Source organism: Hemiscyllium ocellatum, chromosome 12 (genome assembly GCF_020745735.1).
Source record: "Hemiscyllium ocellatum isolate sHemOce1 chromosome 12, sHemOce1.pat.X.cur, whole genome shotgun sequence".
In the NCBI taxonomy this organism is placed as follows: Eukaryota; Metazoa; Chordata; class Chondrichthyes; order Orectolobiformes; family Hemiscylliidae; genus Hemiscyllium; species Hemiscyllium ocellatum.
In genome coordinates, this window is record NC_083412.1 from 82,970,120 (window position 1) to 82,983,018 (window position 12,899).

General features: G+C 41.3%; 1 protein-coding gene across 5 annotated transcripts in view; it reads left to right on the forward strand.

Annotated features, from left to right (window-relative positions):
• Nucleotides 1–12,899, forward strand: part of erg (ETS transcription factor ERG) — a 269,582-nt gene that overhangs the window by 112,963 nt on the left and 143,720 nt on the right. The gene's annotated exons all lie outside the window — the stretch shown is intronic.

A 12,899-nucleotide genomic window follows, 5' to 3' on the forward strand; every position in this document is an offset into this window, starting at 1 on the left:
GGCAGCAGAAGATTGTTGTGCCTAGGACACACCTGAAGCACACCTATAGTGATATCCTCAAGCTGCGATGACTGACCTCCAAAAATAACGCAACTATTTTTCTTTGTGTGGCTCTAACTAGTGGACTACTTTCTCCTGATTCCCATTAATTCTTGTATTGCAGTTAAATGCAGCCTTGATTATGAAGGCCAGTCACTCTCACTTCATCTCCAGTGTTTGTGTTTTGATCAAGGCTACAATGAATTCAGAAGGCAAGTGGCCCCAGTGGAACCAAAATAAGAATTAGTGAGCAGGTTATTCCTTTGCAGATGCTGCTTGATAGTCCCTTCCATCATTTTGCTGCTGATCGAGTGTAAAGTGATAGGCCAATGATAGACTGGTTTGGAATTGCCCTGTTTTTTACATTCAGAACATATCTGGGCAATTTCCCATATTGTTGGATATAGTTATTGTAGCTATTCTAGACCCTGGCTAGGGGTACTAGTGCATCGTCTGATGTTGTCACAACTGCATCCATGCAACATTAACCTCTCACACGGAAGCAAAGATTTTGCACTTGGGTAGCACTTGCCACTTTGTCTAAAAGTCTCAACGTATTCCATGGCTAACAAAGGTCGTGAATGCTGTGCTTTTAAGAAGGGCTGCAAAGAAAAACCTGGGAACTGTAGATCAGTAAGCCTAACATCTGTGCTAGGTAAGTTACTTGAGAAGATTCTGAAAGATAACATATACATGCATTTGGAAGGACAGGGTTTGGTTAGGAATACTCAGCTTGGCGTTGCGCATGGGAGATCATGCCTCAAATTTATTTGATGAAGTGACCAGGAAGGTCGATGAGGGCAGGGTGATAGATGTAATCTATATGGATTTTGATAAGGCCTTTGATAAGGTTCCACATAGTAGGCTGCTCTGGAAGGTTAAATCGCATGGAATCCAGGGGCAAATTAGATATAAAATTGGCTTGACGGTAGGAAGCAAAGGGTAATGGTGGAAGGATGCTTGTTAGATTGGAGGCCTGTGAGTAGTGGAGTGCGTCAGAGGTTGGTGTTGGGCCCAGTGTTGTTTGTTGTCTATATCAATGATTTGGATGAGAATATACATGGCATGATTAGTAAGTTTGCTAATGACACTAAAATAAGCAGTATCGTGGACAGTGAGGAAGGTTATCAGAAATTGCATCAAGACACTGGGGAAGAGGGCCAAGAAATGACAAAAGGAGTTTGATATTGAAATGTGTGAGGTCTTGGATTTTGGAAAGTCGAATTAAGGTAGAAGTTTTAGGGTGAATGATAGGGCCTTAAGGAGTGTAGTAGAACAGAGGGACCTTGGAGTTCAGATGCACAGTTCTCTGAAAGTTGAGTCACAGGTCGTCAGTTGAGTGAAGAAGGCTTTTGGTTCACTGGCCTTCATTAGTCAGGACATTGAGTATAGAGGTTGGGAAGTTATGTTGCAGTTGTACAGGACTTGGGGCATTGGGTTCAGTTTTGGTCACCTCACAATAGAAAGGATGTTATTAAACAGGAAAGAGAGCAGAAGAAATTTACAAGGAGGTTGCCAGGACTCAATGGTCTGAGTTATAGGGAGATGTTGGACAAGCTAGAACGTTTTTCTTTCGAGCATAGGATCTTATAGAAGAGTACAGGATCACGAGAGGCATGGATAGGATGAATGCACTCAGTCTTGGCAATGGAGGACTACTGGGCATCTGTTTAAGGTTAGAGGGGAAAACATAAAAGGGAACTTGAAGGGCAACTTTTTTATACAGAGGGCATATGGACTGAACTGCCAGTGTAAATGGTTGAGGCGGGCACATTAACAACATTTAAAAGACATTTGGACAAATACATGGATAGGAAAGGTTTAGAAAAATATAGGCCAAGTGCAGGGAAATGTATTAGAACGGATGGACATTTTGGTCAGCATGGACCAGTTTGGGCTAAAGGCCCTGTGTCTGTGATGTAGGACTTTGTGATTCTCTGACTCTATAACAACTTATATCTGGAATGTTGTCAAAATTGGTTTTATGACATCAAAATCTGGGATAAAGGTTGCATTTGGAGTCCTGAAGCTTTTAACTTTGGGAATCATGAGCAAAGGTTTCCATTTAGGACTCTCCGCATGATGTGGATGTGTTAAAGGTTGTCACTTCTATTTGGACTCAGTTTTCCAGCTTATTATGTTGAACAGTGAATCTTAAGGAGCAGGCAACGAGAACGTTTTGGTACCAACATTTTAGGCCTCATATTTAAAGCCTGCTGCGATAGGCCCTCTCTCACTGTAAGTCTGCACCAATACTGGATGTTGCTTGCCCACTCAGGAACAGGGAAGGAATAGGGCGACAACTACCATCAGGCAGGATATAGGAGATCACACAAGTGTGTGAATGAGGATTTGTGGAGGCCATTTAACCTCTTCAGCTATGGTTGACGACATTATAATCTCAAATCAACATTCCTACTTACCACTGACAACCTTTGACTCCCTTTCTTAACAAGAATCTATCTTCTTCTAACTAAAACATATTCATGGACTCTGCTTCTACCACCCCTTCAGCAAGGGAGTTCCAAAGACCCACAATCCTTTGTTTCATCCCTGTTTTAAATGGACAGCCAATTATTTTGAAATTGTAACATCTGAGTTCTAGATCTCCCCATAAATGGACATGTCATTTCCATGTCTCTCCTGACAAGACGCCTCAGGATCATATATGTATCAATCAAATTGCTACTTACTCTTCTAAATTCCAGATGATACAAGTCTAGACTGTCCAACATTTCCACAGAAGACAACCCATCCATTCCAGATATTAGTCAAGATTAGAGTGGTGCTAGAAAAGCACAGCAGGTAAGGCAGCATCCGAGAAGCAGGAAAATCTACATTTCTGGCAAAAGCTCTTCAACAGGAATGAGCCACAAACATTCCTGATGAAGGGCTTTTGCCCAAAAGGTCGATTTTCCTGCTCCTTAGATACTGTCTGACCTGCTGTGCTTTTCCAGCACCACTCTAATCTTGACTCAAATCTCCAGCATCTGCAGGACCCACTTCTGCCATTCCAGATATTAGTCCAGTAAATCTGCTTTGAATTGGCTCGAATGTTTTCAAACAATCCCTATAATGTGAAAAAAAGATGACTTGGCCCATTGATCCTACAATGACCGTCCTACCCCGGCACATATTTATCACAGTCGATATATCTAGCCTATACATTACTGGACAGTAAGGACAATTTAGCATGGCCCACCCGCATAACCTGCACACCTCTGTAAAGTGTGGGAGGAAATCAAAGCATCCAGGAGAAACAGAGAGAGCAAACAAACTCCATACAGAGAGTCACCCAAAGGTGGAATTGAAATCAGGTCCCTGGCACTTTAAGGCAACAGTGCTAGCCACTGAACCACCATGCCATTTTCACATTCTTCCTTGAATAACGTGATCGGTATCAAAAACAGTTCTCCAGATGTAGTTTCTCCAATGCCCTGCATAACTGAAGCGCAACATCCTTGCCTTTGTATTCAATTCCCGGCCTGATAACTGTTAACATTTGATTAGTTTTCCTCATGTCTTCCTAAGGAATTTGGAAGCATGCTGTGAGGTGTGGTGTAATCTGTCTCCTTTTTGTTTGAGGCAAAGCCCAAAATCATTATAAGAAACACATAACTGAAACAGAAATGCACCCAATTTTAAGGGAACTTGACAAAGTAGATGTGGAGGAGTTATTTCCCCTTGGCTTTCCCATCATTTAAAGCCATATTATGGTTATTACTAGGACAAAACAGCAAGCACTTCTTCCGAAATTCAAGAGCTTGTATCAAGTTGTAATTTTAATGAGATGTTGACACACATGCAAATAAACCTGCAGCATGCTAGCTTCATCCAACATTTGAGGTCAGGAAACTTAATCACAAGAATTTATCCTATCAGTCAGAATCTCCTTTTCTGACTGTTGTTCAATGATGAGGAATGGTGAGGTAGGGATCCAATAACACGCAGTCAGAGACAGAGCGAGGTACATTGGAGCTAATTGCAATTTGTTCTGCTACAGAGAAAGAAGCAAGCTGTTTTTAAGCCCCTGGTAAGTGGTTAAGGTCCCTTCTATGTAAAATAATAATAAATAATCAAATATACTAAAGCCAATCAAAGTCAGTGAATAATATAATACCATAACTAAAACTTATTAAGATGCTGAGTGAAGTCTGCAGTGATCTCCTGAATCCCATTGTGATCCAGGTTGAACACACCAGCGGTAAGCGTTTGATGTTTGAGCAGCTCTGCCTCAGAGTTTATGAGCTGGAGATGAACTATAGACACTGGGATACGTCAGAGAGGAAGAACATCTCCTGGATTGTTTCTTCCAGGAGGCAGTCACATCACCTAGAATAGGGTCTTCTGATTTGTTCCATGGTAAAGGAACACTGAGTGACGCAGCCAGGAGAGCCCAAAGAGAAGCACAAGAACCTCAGCCTCTGTGATTATCCAATAGGTTTGAGTTCTTTCAGCCTGTTTGGATGGAAGTGGGCATTGCAGGTTGTATGTGTAAACTAACTATGGTACTGTGATACAACAAGCCTTTTAAGTTGGTGGGGGAGGAGAGAACAACCAGGAGTGTAATAAGAGCAGTAAGAGATAGTTGAGTAAGGGTGATTGTCATCATTGTCTGCAGCGAACACCAAGAGCCTGTAAGGCTGTGTTGCCTGCCCAATGCCCAGACTTAGGACATCTGCTCAGGGCGAGAAAGAAATTTACAAAGGCAAGGGGAGGATTCAATGTCTGTGGATCATGAATGTGCCAATGACATAGACAGAAAAAAGATGTTCTGCATAGTGAGTGTGTGGAGCTAGGCACTAAATTATTGTCTGAGTCATCTGCAGTTGGCATAGAGTACATAAGATTAGAGAAATGAATATATAGTTCATAGACTCGTGTGGGAGGAACGTGTTCCAGTTCGACAGCCTAATACAGGTCCTGATATTGGGGCAAGTGGAATGGTTTATACTCTAACATTGCTGGGGCCAGTGCTCTTGTGAATTGTTTACCAGAGAGGGTTTAAAACTAAATGGTGGGGCCAAAAGTCAAATGTGGAAGGAAGTATATTAAAGAGTAAAGACAAGGTAAGGAAAGGAAATAGTGATATGGGAGATGAGGGTCAGAGAATGCTAGGAAGTGCGGAGAGAAGCAAATGCCAGCAATAAATCAACAGTCAAGACACTATGTTTCAATGATCACAAAAAGACAAAACTAAAGGCCCGATATCTGAATACATGTAGCATCTAAAACTCAGTAACTGAATTGAAGTAAATTTAAAAAAGTAAAAAAAATTCCGAATGCTGTCCTTAAATGCCTCAACTGAATCTGCCTCACCTACTTCCAGTCAGTGCATTCCATATCCTCACTACTCAATGAGTGAGAGAAGTTTCTTTGTATCACCCACACTTCTTTTGAAAATTGTTTTAATTTTATGCCCAGTGACTCTTGTTTCTATTATAAGCAGGAATAGTTTATCTCTCTAGTTGTCCAGTCCAAGATGGCAGCAGAGTAGGGCTCCTGTGCTGGAGCTCATCAGCTCTGACTGCTTATCTTTTTCTTCCTTTCCCTTCTCTTTTCCTTTTGTAACTTACTGACTTAATCCTTTACATTGGCGGTGGTGAGAGCCTTGCACATGGACCTCAAGTGAGCTTACAGCATGAATCTCAAATGGTTTCGAGCCAGGCCCAAGGTGTGGATCTTGGGCGGGCCCAAGGCACAGACCTCAGGTGGGCCTACAGCAGACCTTGAGCAGGTCCAGCACAGAGGACAGTGAGCACCTAATTACTTTTCTGGAGCAAGCACCGGACCTGGAATCAGTGCTGCTATATTGGTAGAGATGAAGTTAGCAAGATAGGCCTCATGGCAAAAGATGGCCTGAGGTTCAGCGACTTTGTTGTTGGTTGGGTCTGGTGCTGGCGACAGTGAAGCAGTAGTGGAAGGGCGTCAAGACAACATTGACGTGGTGGGCCCAGTGGTGAGAGCTGTGACTCTGATGTTATTGGGTATTGTGCAGGAGGGAACGAAGTGGTGGCTGGGGATTGGCTATTGTGGTGTTGGTTGGGTTCAGTGTGGATGACGCCGAGGCAGTTGCAGAGGGTTGGTGGTGCAGACATCGTTGATGGTGATGAGCTGGCTCAGGACTCTCTTCAAGCTATATCTTTCTTTTCCATATTCTTAATTTATTCAAAATGGTGTCATTTTGTGGTGACAAATGAAAGCTTTTCATTGTATTTTATTGGAATTTTACTGTAAAATACTTGTGGCAATTTAGCCCACTCACAATTTTGAAAATCTCGATCAGATCTCCTTCGTCTTCTCTTCAAGGAGAACAGTCTCAACTTTTTCAAGATATCCCTATAGTTGAAATTCTTATTCTTGGGCCCAGTCTTGTTAATAACTTCTGCACTTTCTCACATCCTTCCTATAAGGTGATGACCAAAACTGTGCACAAGGGATCAGCTAAGGTTTAACAGGTGTTGTCAACATCATATCCTTATTTCTGTACTCTATACCCTTTTTAATAAAGCTGAGTGCACTGTATGCTCTATTTACTGCTCTTTCTACCTGTTCTGCTGCTTTCAATAATCTGTACACTCAGTCCATTTTCTCTTGCACCTCCTTTAGAATTGTACTCCCTATATAACTGCTAATGTTGTTCCTGTAAAAATGCACCAGCTCACATTTCTCTACATTGAATCTCATTCTCCACCTACCTGCCCACTTCACTAACTTGTCAATGACCTTTTGCAGTTCTACACTATCCTCCTCATGGTTTACAATTCTTCCAAGTTCCATGTCATCAATAAAGTCTGAAGTTGTTATTAGTAAACCAAGATCCAGATCATTAATATAAGTATCACGTCAATTATCCGAAGATCAATTATCCAAATCTTGGAATATCTGAACAAGATCTCAAAGTCCTGTAAAAACGGTATTAGGTGACTCAGTATTCAGTTGTTGGTTAAATGGCATTATGGTGTGCATTGCCAGAAAACTGAGAAAAGTTCAAATAACCAATGCTCATAAATTACTGCTTGTTTACGATCAGATCGATTATCAGAAAATACTTCCTGCCTGTCTCATTCGGAAAATCGAGATTCTACTTTATTAGGAAAAGGAAAGGTCTTAATGCTGTCCCCTGGAGAACTTCACTACAAATCTTCCTGCAGCCTGAAATATATCAATTATCATTATTCTCTGCTATCCCTCATCCAGTATTGTATGCACTTTACTGCTGACCCTTTTATTCTGTGATTTATAACGTTCCTCACAAATCCGTTGTATGGCAATGTATCAGACATCTCCCAGGTGTCCATGAATACAACATTAACAGTGTTAGTTTCATTGAGTTTTTCTATTCCTCTTCAAAAATTCCAGAATGTTAATTAAACAGAACGTCCCCATTAGAAATCCATGCTGACTCTTCCTAATTCTGTCCAGAATAATTGTTTGTGGGAGCATCTCCTCCCTTGAAGTTAATATCATTTCCTAGAGCAGCATATTTTACAACAGAAGACAGGTTAGACATTGCGTTGTACAGTGTGACAGGATTAATTAATGACGCGAGGCTTGATGTACTTCTAGGTTGCAATGATCAAAATATGATTGAATTTTATATTCAGTTTGATTGGGAGAAGTTTGGATCTGAGACTAATTTTTAAACCTAAATAAGGTCAATTATGTGAATGTGATAGCTCAGCTAGTTGAAGTGTACAAGTACACTAGACTATGGATAAAACACAATATAAACACAATGACAGATATTTAAAAGGATATTATACTTTACTCAAAATAATTATGTTTCTATTACATAGAAAAATTGTGAAGGGCAGTCCCACCTTACATGGTGAATTGCAGATGATAGGAAGAGCATTAGACTTAAGGAGAAAAGGCATTTGATAAAGTGCCACATCAAAGTTAAGGTGGAAAATGAAAGCGCATGAATGGAAGGTTGACTGAATGACAGGAAACAGAAATGTGCAGAAATGGGTCTTTGATTGGAAGGAGAGTTCCTGATGAAGGGCTTATGGTCGAAACGTCGAATTCTCTATTCCTGAGATGCTGCCTGGCCTGCTGTGCTTTGACCAGCAACACATTTGCAGCTTTGATTGGAAGGATGTAACAATTGAGTCTGCAGAGGTCTATGCTGAAGCCTCAATATTTTGTAACTTACATCAATGATTTAGATGAGGAGAGCAAAGGTATGATAGTTAAAACGATACCTAGTTCAATAGGAAAGTACAATGTGAAGAAAGCATAAGGAAGATGATGGATAGAGAAAGGGTGAATGTATGGGCAAAAATCTGACAGATGGAGTACAATGTGGGAAAATGTGAAATTGTTCACTTTAACAGGAAAAATGAAAATTAAGAGTATTAGTAAAACAGAAAATAACTGCAGAATTTCGTAGTACAGAGGGAATTACATGTTCTAGTACATGTTCTAGTGCAGGAATTACAAAATATTAAGTTGCAGTTCAGCTCATAATCAAGAAGATGAATTCGATGCTGACTTTTAGTACTGGAAATATTGAGTGCAAAATTAAGGATTAATGTTTCGAATCTGATATGATTCTTCTTCAGAACTAGTCATATTGGACTCAAACATTAACTTTTGTTCCACAGGTGCTTCCAGACTTGCTGAGTTTTTGATGAAGGGCTCTGACCCGAAACGTCAGTTCTCCTGCTCCTCTGATGCTGCCTGACCTGCTGTGCTTTTCCAGCAACACACTCTTGACTGCGGAGTTTCTTCACCACTGTCAGTTTTTGTTTCAGTGTTGCAACATGCATAGTACTTTGATTTTATAACAGTGAGGATGTTATGCTTCAGTTGTGCAGAACTATGGAGAGACCACATCATAGAGATAGCGAAGAATCTACAATATAGCTCAAAGTCAGAAAGGTGAATGGCTTGGAGGGGAAATTGTAATTGGTGGTTTTCCCATGCATCTGCTGCACTTGCCCTTTTAGGTTGTAGGTTATGTACATGCTGTTGAAGGATCCTGGGAATGTTGCTATCGTATTTTTTGTAGATGGTGCATATTGCTGTCATTCGGTGTCACTGGTGGAGGGAGTGCCAATCTAGATAGTTGTCTTGTTGGGATTGCATCATGTTGTTGACTGTTGTGAGAGATGCACCACTCCAAGCAAGTAGAGAGCACTTCATCACACTCCTCAATATGCCGTATCAATGATGGACAGACTTTGGGAAGTCAAAAGGTTTCTTGCCAAAGACCTTTCAGTATCTGACCTGAACTGTGACCAGAGTAAAAGTTAACATTCTGGTCAATGGTAACAACCGGGATGCTGATAGTAAGGAATTCAACAATGGTAATGCTGCTGACTGTTAATGGGAGACGGTTAAATACTCTCTTTTTGGAGATGGACATTGCTGCTTATCAGCAAAGCCAAAATGTTTTTCAGATCTGTTTGCATTTGGACATGTTATGCTTCTGTATCTGAAGAGTCACAAATCGTACTAAACGTGCAAACATCAGCAAACGTCCCCATCTATAAGGAAGGGCATTGATGAAGTAGTTTCAGATGGTTGGCCAAATAGTCATGGTAGGTTTTCAATTGGCTGGCACAGTGGCACAGTGGTTAGCACTGCTGCCTCACAGCGCCAGAGTCCCGGGTTCATTTCCCACCTCAGGCAACTGTCTATGTGGAGTTTGCACATTCTCCCCTTGTCTGCGAGGGCTTCCTCTGGGTGCTCCGGTTTCCTCCCACAGTCCAAAAATGTGCAGGTTAGGTGAATTGGCCATGCTAAATTGCCCGTAGTGTTAGGGGAAGGGGTAAATGTGGGGGAGTGGGTCTGGGTGGGTTGCTCTTTGGAGGGTCGGTGTGGACTTGTTGGGCCGTAGGGCCAGGTGTCTGGGACATGACTGGTGACACAATCAATGTAAAATCAGAAACTGGTATTAAAATAATAAAGTTGAATCCATTGGTTCTAATCTGATAACTACAGAACAAAACTATAGATTTTTGAATGGAAAGACTCACTCCTTTTTTGTACATTTCCTCACAAAACACACAATATAACAATGCAGTGCATTCAGTTTGGATCAGTCATCATGAGAATATTTCTTGATAACCACATTCACCTCCTTTTCCAAAGTTCTTTTGCAATTTATTCAAGAGTTTGATTATTTAGAAATGTATTGCACCAGAGTAATATCAAACAAAATCAGCAAGGGCAATAAGCTTTGCACGATCAAGAAGCATTGATAACATCCAAATGAGACACAGCCCAAGATAATATATAGCTCTGGGAATTTGGAGCTCATTGGGAATTTGGCTTAGAATGGAAGAGGCAATTTTTGCTTGCTTTTTGTCTTGGGTCCCAGTTTGTAAGATTTTCTTTAAACAGGATAAGTTGGTCAGGGACCCTTCACAAACAGTGACCTCACAGGTAAACCATAAGGTCATTGGTTGATAATAGCTACTTATTTGGCTATCTATTTTAGGTTGCCTTTCAGATTGGAGGAAAAGAGATGAAAAATTTGCAGGCTACAAATTAAAAGTCAAATTGAAATTTAAAAACAGTTAAGACCCTAAGTAATTAAATAAAGGTGCTGGATGAGATGATGTGTTGCACCTGCATGATATGGGAGCTGATGGATTCCATTGTGGTTCATAGTAGCCACATGTATAGCAAGTATTGGTTGCTTGAAGGATTCAAGCTCAGAGTTGATGAGCTGGAATCTGAGCTTTGAAAAACGCAACACATCAGGGCAGGGGAGAGCTACCTGGATGCTGTGTTTCAGAAGGCAGTGTCACACTCCTCAGACTAATGAGCACAAATTCCAGTCAGTGGTTAGGGACAGGAAGGTGTGATTAGGAGAGAGTAAGATAGAGGGATCCAGAAGGTAGTGCTGAAGGAGCCTCACCCCTTGAGCTGTCTAACAGGTTTGAGCTTCTTGCTGTCTCTGTGGATGAGAGTGGGGGCTGTAGGGAGGATGAGCAAACTGACCATAGCACCATGGGTCAGGGAGCCATTCAAGAGGAAGGGGAGAAAAGAGACATGTAGTTGTAATCTGGGATAGTACAGTCAGGGGATCAGGGCCTGTCTGATACCTAGTTTCAGGCTGTCTCATCTGGAATTCAGAGGAATCTGGAGTGGGAGAGGATACAGCCAGCTGTCATGGTCCATGTTGGTACCAACGATAAAGGTAGAAAGAGGTTCTGCTCAGTGAATATGAGCAGCTAAATGAAAAAGCACAACCAAAAAAGTAATAATCTCCAGATTATGAGCTCAGCCATGAGCTAATTGGCACAGGGTCAACAAGATTAAAGAGGTAAATACAAAGCTCAGAGATTTGTGTGGGAGAAATAGGTTGAAATTTATGGGACATTGGCACCAGTACTGGAGAAGGAGGGAGCTGCTCTGATGGGACAGGCTCTACCTGAATCATACTGGGACCTGAGGCTTGGTGAAAAAACTAAATAGAGGGGGAGGGGGGTTCAGTTGCATGGAAAGTTATGAAAAGGTTAAATGACGCAGGGTTCTGCAGGGATTATCAAGGTTTCCAGAGCAAATAATAGGGCAGAGAGTGTAGAAATGTCAGGAATATAACTTCAGGCACAGCAGATGAGGGGAATGGAAAGGGACCCTAGCAGGGAAGGTGGTGGAGCTGCCCTGGGGAGGGTTGTCAAACAGAGACCTAAGGGCTCAGGTGCGTAGTTCCTTGAACGTTGTGTCACAGATAGACAGGGTGGTGAAGAAGGCATTTAGCACACTTGCCTTCCTTGTTTAGTGTAGGAGTAGGGACATCATGTAATGGTTGTCCAGGCCATTGGTGAGGCCAGTTTTGGAGTACTGTGTATAGTTCTAGTCACCCTACTATAGGGATGGATATTATTAAATTGGAGAGAATGCAGAAAAGATTCACTACTGAACGGGAGAGTTGAAGTTGTAAGGAGAAGCTGGATAAGCTGAGACATTTTTCACTGGAGCTTAGGATGTTGGGGGTGACCTTATAGAGGTTTATGAAATCAGGAGGAGTATGGATAAAATGAATAGCAAAAGTATTTTCCCTAGGGTAGGGGAGTTCTAAAATAGTGACATAATTTTAAGGCAAGAGGAGAAGATTTTAAAGGGATCTGAGGAGCAACTTTTTTACAGAAAGAATGGTTTGAATGCAGAATGAATTCCCAGAGGAAATGGTAGATGCAGGTATAATTACAACATTTAAAAGACATTTGGACGGGTACAAAGACAGGAAATGTCCAGAAGGATATAGGCCAAGCGTAGGCAAGTGAGATTAATTTAGTTTGGGCAACTTCGTCAGCACGGACAAGTTGCACTAAAGGGTCTGTTTCCATGCTGTATAACTCGATGACTCTATGACACTCTGACACTAAACATATCAGCCATGATCAAGTCACTGAGTAGATTCAATTGGCCAAATAGCCTAATTCTTCTCCTATGCCTTACGGTCCAATCATTTTGCTGCTATTGAGCATACTACTTTACACAGGAAACATCAATCTTTCGTAATATCACTTTATACTGAAATATTCAGCATAAGGAGATTTTATTGCAACCTAGGAGGTTTCAAAAGTTGATTACAGGCTGCACTGGCTACAGGAGTAACCAGCTATAGACAAAACATTACAGTTGACAAATGAATTAAAAAATGATGTGTGCAAGAAAAATTAACTTTCTTACATATATTACTTCCTACTAAAAAAATTTTGAAATCATCTATGGGTAATGAGTCTGTCACCTGACCACAATTCTTTCTTAAGTTACAACCAATACCAAAAGTTTCAGAAGCTGGGTGTCCTTGACAATAAGTCAGTGAAGCAGACATGCAGGCACAGCAAGCAATTAGGAAGGCTAATGTTATTGTTAGCCTTTATTGCAAGACGATT